The sequence below is a fragment of the Aythya fuligula genome, chromosome 3 (assembly GCF_009819795.1).
Source record: "Aythya fuligula isolate bAytFul2 chromosome 3, bAytFul2.pri, whole genome shotgun sequence".
Classification (NCBI taxonomy): domain Eukaryota; kingdom Metazoa; phylum Chordata; class Aves; order Anseriformes; family Anatidae; genus Aythya; species Aythya fuligula.
Window position 1 is genome coordinate 65,957,300 of NC_045561.1, and position 6,146 is coordinate 65,963,445.

Here is a 6,146-nt window from a genome sequence, read left to right on the forward strand (position 1 = left end):
AATACTGTGCAGTAAATAAGGCTCGGGGGTCACACTTCAAATGAAACAACCAACAGCTCATTATTAATTCACAAGTCTCTACCCCATGCACCTTTCTTAAGGAAAAAATATAGTAAGACTAAGAACTGAAATCTGCAACTCAATTCTTATGTAAAAAGAGGTGACATTAAAACTATATGGGCAATTTAACTGTCAAGTGCTCAACTTTACAGCCTGAAGTTTGAGTTTCTTCTGTCTGCAATGGTGCATCATTACCCAAAAAAAGTATCAAAATAGATGTGTTGGCTGAGGTTCCAGGTTATGACAGACATTTTTAGGGTGGGATTCAGGCTGAGATTTAGAGGTGTTAATCTCAGTGTTTGATTGTAGGGTATATTCATGGGCTGAATGTTTGGCTGCTGTTATCATCCATGGAGATTTTGGCCGTACAGTCTGGAGCAGGAGGGGTTCAGCTCACTTGAGAGCAGACTTCTTCTGCTCAGCTGAGGAGCCCCTCAGCTGCATTAACCACTTGCTGGAATCCATGCAGATCTACTCCAAGGAAGCCATCTAGAGTGGCCTAGCAATGGCTTACTGTAACATTAAATATATGTGGACAAATTTAGGGCAAAATTTTGAAACAAGAGCCTCTTGGCTGTCTTTCTCCTCATGCTTTTTCCATCACCTTTTTTCTTGAATTGTAAACCTCATGCTACAGAATCTAAGCCTCTCCCTGAGCTTGTGAAGTACATTATGTGCAAGGACTCGTACAGATCATATTATCTGGGTCCTACCATGATATAGATATTGAATCTTACCAGTGACACAACCATCACTCTTTGCTGTTTTGTTTTAAAGTGGTTATCTAGGGTGGGATTCAGTTGCCTAAACAAAGGTGTTTAGCCATTATTTTAGGACATCAAAAATGGACTGGCTGGTGTATTGGGTTTATGTGTCAAAGTTTTGGTAGTGGGGCGCTGCAAGGGTGGCATCTGTGAAAAGAGTCCAGAAGCTGCCCCTTGTTAGATAAGGCTCAGCTCCAAAGGGACCCACTGGTGGCCGGAGCTGAGCCAATACATGATGTTGTTTGCACCTTTGTGAGAACATATCTAAGAAAGAGGAGGAAAAAAAAAAAAAAAAAAAAAAAACTGCTGCACAAAAGCAGCTGGGAGATAAGAGTGAGCACCAGCCCTGTAGACCCCAAGGTCAGTGCGGCAGGAGGACAGGAGGTGCTCCAGGCACACAGCAGTAGTTCCCCTGCAGCCCGTGGAGAGGCCTCTGGTGGAGCAGGCTGTCCCCCTGCAGCCCATGGGTCCCACATGGAGCAGATCTCCATGCTGCAGCCCCCCCATGGGTGGAGGAGCCCCCGGTGGAGCAGGTGGATGTGGCCTGGAGGAGGCTGCAGCCCATGGAGAGCCCCTGCAGGAGCAGGCCCCGGGCCAGAGCTGCAGCCCGTGGAGAGGAGCCCACGCAGGAGCAGGGGGTGTGGGAGAAGCTGCTGCCCACCCATGGGGGACCAGTGCTGGAGCAGTTTGCTCCTGGGGGATGGACCCCGTGGTACAGAGCCGTGTGGGAGCAGTTCAGGAAGGACGGAATCCTATGGGACAGACCCCACATGGAGCAGGGGCAGAGAGTGACTGTGAAGGAGCGAAAGAGATGAAGTGCTATAGACTGACCACAGTCCCCATTCCCTGTTCCCCTGTGCTGCTTGGGGGCAGGAGTTGGAAGAGTATGGTTGGGTGGAAGGTGTTTGCTTTTGTTTTCGTACTGTTGTGGTCTGCTAGTGATAGCTGCCCAGCTGAGTAAAACCACCCTGTCTGGGCTCCAGGTGCTGCTCCTAGTCTCAAGCAACCCTTGGGTCACGACTTCACTGGAAAACAAGGGATGTTCCCACCCAGTGCCTGGCTGGTGGCTAAACCACTGTTTGGGGAATTTCACCATAGGGTTCCCCTTACAGGTGCTGTCCTGGGGCACTTTCATCCTAGGTCACTCCTGGACCACCAGCCTCCATTGCCTCACGTGAGTAACACGGGTGCCCTCCCATGTCCAGAAGTGCTCTCTGAAAAGGATCAGGCTTGCCACCAGTTACTATGATTTAAGGAGTTTCTGTCAGCAAGACTGCAGTAAGCAGCTGCACATGTACTCAAAGCCCAGACCTACCATAAGGTAAAAGGCATTAGCTTAAATCTCTTTTACTGAGGTTTAAGCTAACATCCTTAGCTGGAGATCACAACGGGCCAGTGACTGTGAAATGGCTGATATATGGGAACTCACAAAGCTGCTTTATCATGATCTTTTTTTTTTTTTCTTAGTTAACTATTCAAAAGAGCAACCCTCTGTGAATTATCATCCAGAACATTTCTCCAACGCCATAATTTAAAGTTTTGGAGGTTCAGGCATGATAGTTTGAAAGCATTTCAACAACACAGTTCACTGGAACTGAGAGAGCTGTTTCCTTGTAAGGGCTCAGTTTTGGCTGCCAGCTCTTCTGAGCTTGAAATATGGAATGATTGAAGTCCTGTATTTTAATCTATGCATGTTTTTTACCTCAGTGTTTGTTAAATACATTGACATTGCTAGCGTTCATGGAGAAGTCTATGAACACACACTTCACAGGCCATAAAACTGCAACACAATGAGAGGAGCTAAAATATATGTTCAGAAGGGAAGGGCTGGGCCTGATTTGTCAATTGTTCAGCTGGGTGAAGTTCACTTGTCTGTTCTCTTCTCTGGTCTCACAACACAAAGCTGTGTAACTAGCCAATGCATCCCACCCTTCCTTTCTCCCATCCCTCAGGCAGTGCTGCCCCAACCCTCACTGGGATGAATCTCTGGCAGCAGGATGTGACAGCAGGGCCTGCAAAAGCCACCCTGGGGGCCAAGCTCGGTGCTGGCAGGGTTCCCCATAGCTTCTTAACCCACAACACCAGCAGCAGAACCCGGTCTAGCATCCCTCTCTGGAGCAGAAGGACTACCACACCCCACACTTCCCCAAGGGAAAGGAGAAACATCAACTCTACACTGGTTTACACCCATCAGGGCTTTGTGTCTTTTGTTCTTTAAATGTGAATGTATATGCCTGCAACATCAGTGTCACCAATTATGAAGCAGGTGTGAGTGCACCTGCCCACTGTTTGCTTGTATGTCTTCTATCAAGACTGTCTCCTGCCATATCATCCCTACACTGTGCTCAGGGCCATGTGATAAGTCTGGCTAAGGACTTATAAATGCTATTTTTTTCCAAAATATTTTCATACAATGAAACTAGCCCTTGCTTTGGGCAAGGACCTTAAAGTACATGCACTTCCCCCATCGAGTCTCTCTGAGGATTATTTATTTTCACGCCAGTAGCATTGTTCTCAGAGAGGAGCAGGGACCCCTCCTCCTGCCCATGGTTAAGCACAGTCCTTCTTCCTGAGCTTGCCCTGGAAATCCTTCCTGCAGTGCCGAAGGGAGAGACAGACAGTGACAGTGTGATCCAATTCACAGCACAGTGGTGGCTAAGGTATTTGCCTGGTGAGGCGGAGGTTTAACTCACTGGCCATTACATTTCCAGAGACTCCCCTCTCTCACACTTAAGAGATGGTTAGTTCATGGGCCTTCAGAAAGCAGGGACATTCAGAAGAAGGACACAAACCAGAAAGGTATTTTAGATCCGTCACTTGTAATTTACACACCAATGACATACGGCATAAAGACAAAATATACAGATTTTCATATATATATATACAGGGTTCAACACAGTGCACAATTTAAAGTTATGTTACAATTAAGTGTACAATTTTAAATATGGCTTTATAAACTAGTAGTAATAACAGTGCTAAAATAATGTATCTCTCATGTAAGTACATAGACAAATAACATAATGCAGCTACAGCATTAAAGTCCTCATTTAGCAATGTGATACTTCATTTTGTTAGGAAAAACTTGTACACCATGTATAGCTGGGTATCTCCCTCCCCCCATAACCCATCCACCCGTGCTTTATTCCTGCTGGATTGCACACCCTGTAAGTTAAAACTTTGGGACCTGTATTCTTCAAGTATTCTGGAAAATAAAAACCTGTACAGTCGAGGAAAGATCAGTCACAAGAATGAACTAAAAAGGGAGGGAAGAACACACGCAAACCTCGTGCCCAGTGAAGCTTAAAAAGCTTTTTCTTTTTTTGTAAAAGAGTTAAACAAAATACAAAGGTCACATCTTGTCTGCCTTACTCTAGGGAACAGTCCCATTAATGAGAAGTGCAAAATTCTGGGTCACTTGGAAGCTTGATCGGAAATTTCTGGCCCTGCTGAAGCGAACGGCGCTTCTGCCAGTGACTTCAAGGGGGCAGGATTTGGTTCTGTAGAAGTTGAATGCCTTTAGGAAGCCTACACTCTATTGCTGCTTTAGTTTGCTGAGCTGAATGTGGAAATCATTAGAGGAAATCCTACAATCCTTTGTATGCATGAGTCAGACTCAATGCCCATAATGATCTCTGGCCTTAAAAATTTGCAAGTTGGGCAAACAGGACGTGGTACTTACAGCTTAGCACCGCAGTGACTCACTGAACATTTTTATCGATTAAGATTCCCATGCTGTACATACAGACATCCTATTTCTTCTCCAAACACCTCAGGGAACTGTGAAAATCTCCGCCAAGAAGTTCTTCACCTTGACACGTGCAGCAAAGGCGTGCAAGCAAAGCCCTCCCTGATGGATGTCTAAGAGAGCATCGCTGAGACAGGCCTGATTTGTGTTGCAACACTTCTCTCCGCTAAGGCAGAGCCGTGAGGAGTAGGGTCACTAGCCTGAAACTCAGTGCCCCCCTCCCTCCAGCAGGAGCCCCGGGCGGTACGGGGGGACAGAGAACATCTCCCCTCGACTGGGCTCACCAGCCCACGCACCTCGCTGGTCAGCGGGAAGCTGCTTTCAGTGCAGCACTCTGTGCAGGAACCGGACCCGAAGGGACCCTTGTCCCTTGCCATGAGGACATAGGTGACACTGCAGTTCAGGGATAGGATGGCAACACACCGGCAGCCTCACCTGAGCAGCAGCTTCAAAGCAGTCCCCCCGCTGCCTGCTTCGCAGTAACCAGTAGCTGAAGCACAGCACACACGTGGACTGGGAGCAGCAATAAGCTGCTGAAAACCACTGCAGTCATCCAAGGGTAACTCCGGTCCTCCTGGACCACACAAGATCAGACTGTGCTACCTGGGTGTTCCTCCAGGTCGCAGCCACCAACGTGCATGGCCATGACCCACCCCAACACTACGTGTCTCCAGCCCCCTGTGCCAGCTACTGGGCTGTCCGCCCTGATTCTGCACTCACAGAGCATAATTTATTTTGATTATAAGCCTAATTCGTGATTTTGTAGTATTTGGAGATGGAGGGGTTAGGCTAAACAGCTACTTGTCAGAAAAAAGATTCAAATTCTTCTTCAAACATCTAAGGGCAAGACCCACTCAAATTCATCCCCTGCCACAGAAATTTCACTTGCGAGCTGCCCTGCATAAATCTGCACATAACACACTTTTCCAGCAGGCAATATTTTGTACGGCTTAGTATCTGACAGATACAACCCTTTCAATGAAAACAGTATGAAGCTGTCATGATTACTTGAGCAGACATCACTGACAAAAGGAAATTTGTGCCTGAACTATTGCTGCAGAAATATTTCAGGCAATATTTTTTCAAAGAGAATACAGATCTGGAGGGACACTGCCAAGGTTTTAAAGATCAAAACGTGTGACTTGCAGTGTTATAATTGGATGGGAACAGTCCTCCAGATCTGAAACATCAGGTTCGGTTTGGTTTTTAAATCAAGCACCACATTTGTACGATTTCTGTAGGACCTACACATCCCAGCATCTGCTTCCCCACTCGGTAACAGTGAGCTCTGCTGACAGAGCCAGCGACGCCAACACTGACAGACAAATCCATCCTGACACGACAAAGCGTTACACAACCAAACACTGCAATTCACAGCAGAAAAGAAAAAAAAAAAAAAAAAACACAACAGGCTGTTTTAAATTTAACAATATTGGAAATGCAGGGGTTCTTTAACCTCCTGCTTGCCAAATGAGAAGCCCACTTACCATTGCCTTGGAGCAGCAGTACGGAAACAAGTGCAATACGTGGCCTTTGGCGGTGTTTAAATTAAAACAAGGGGGCAGAACCACGCTGCC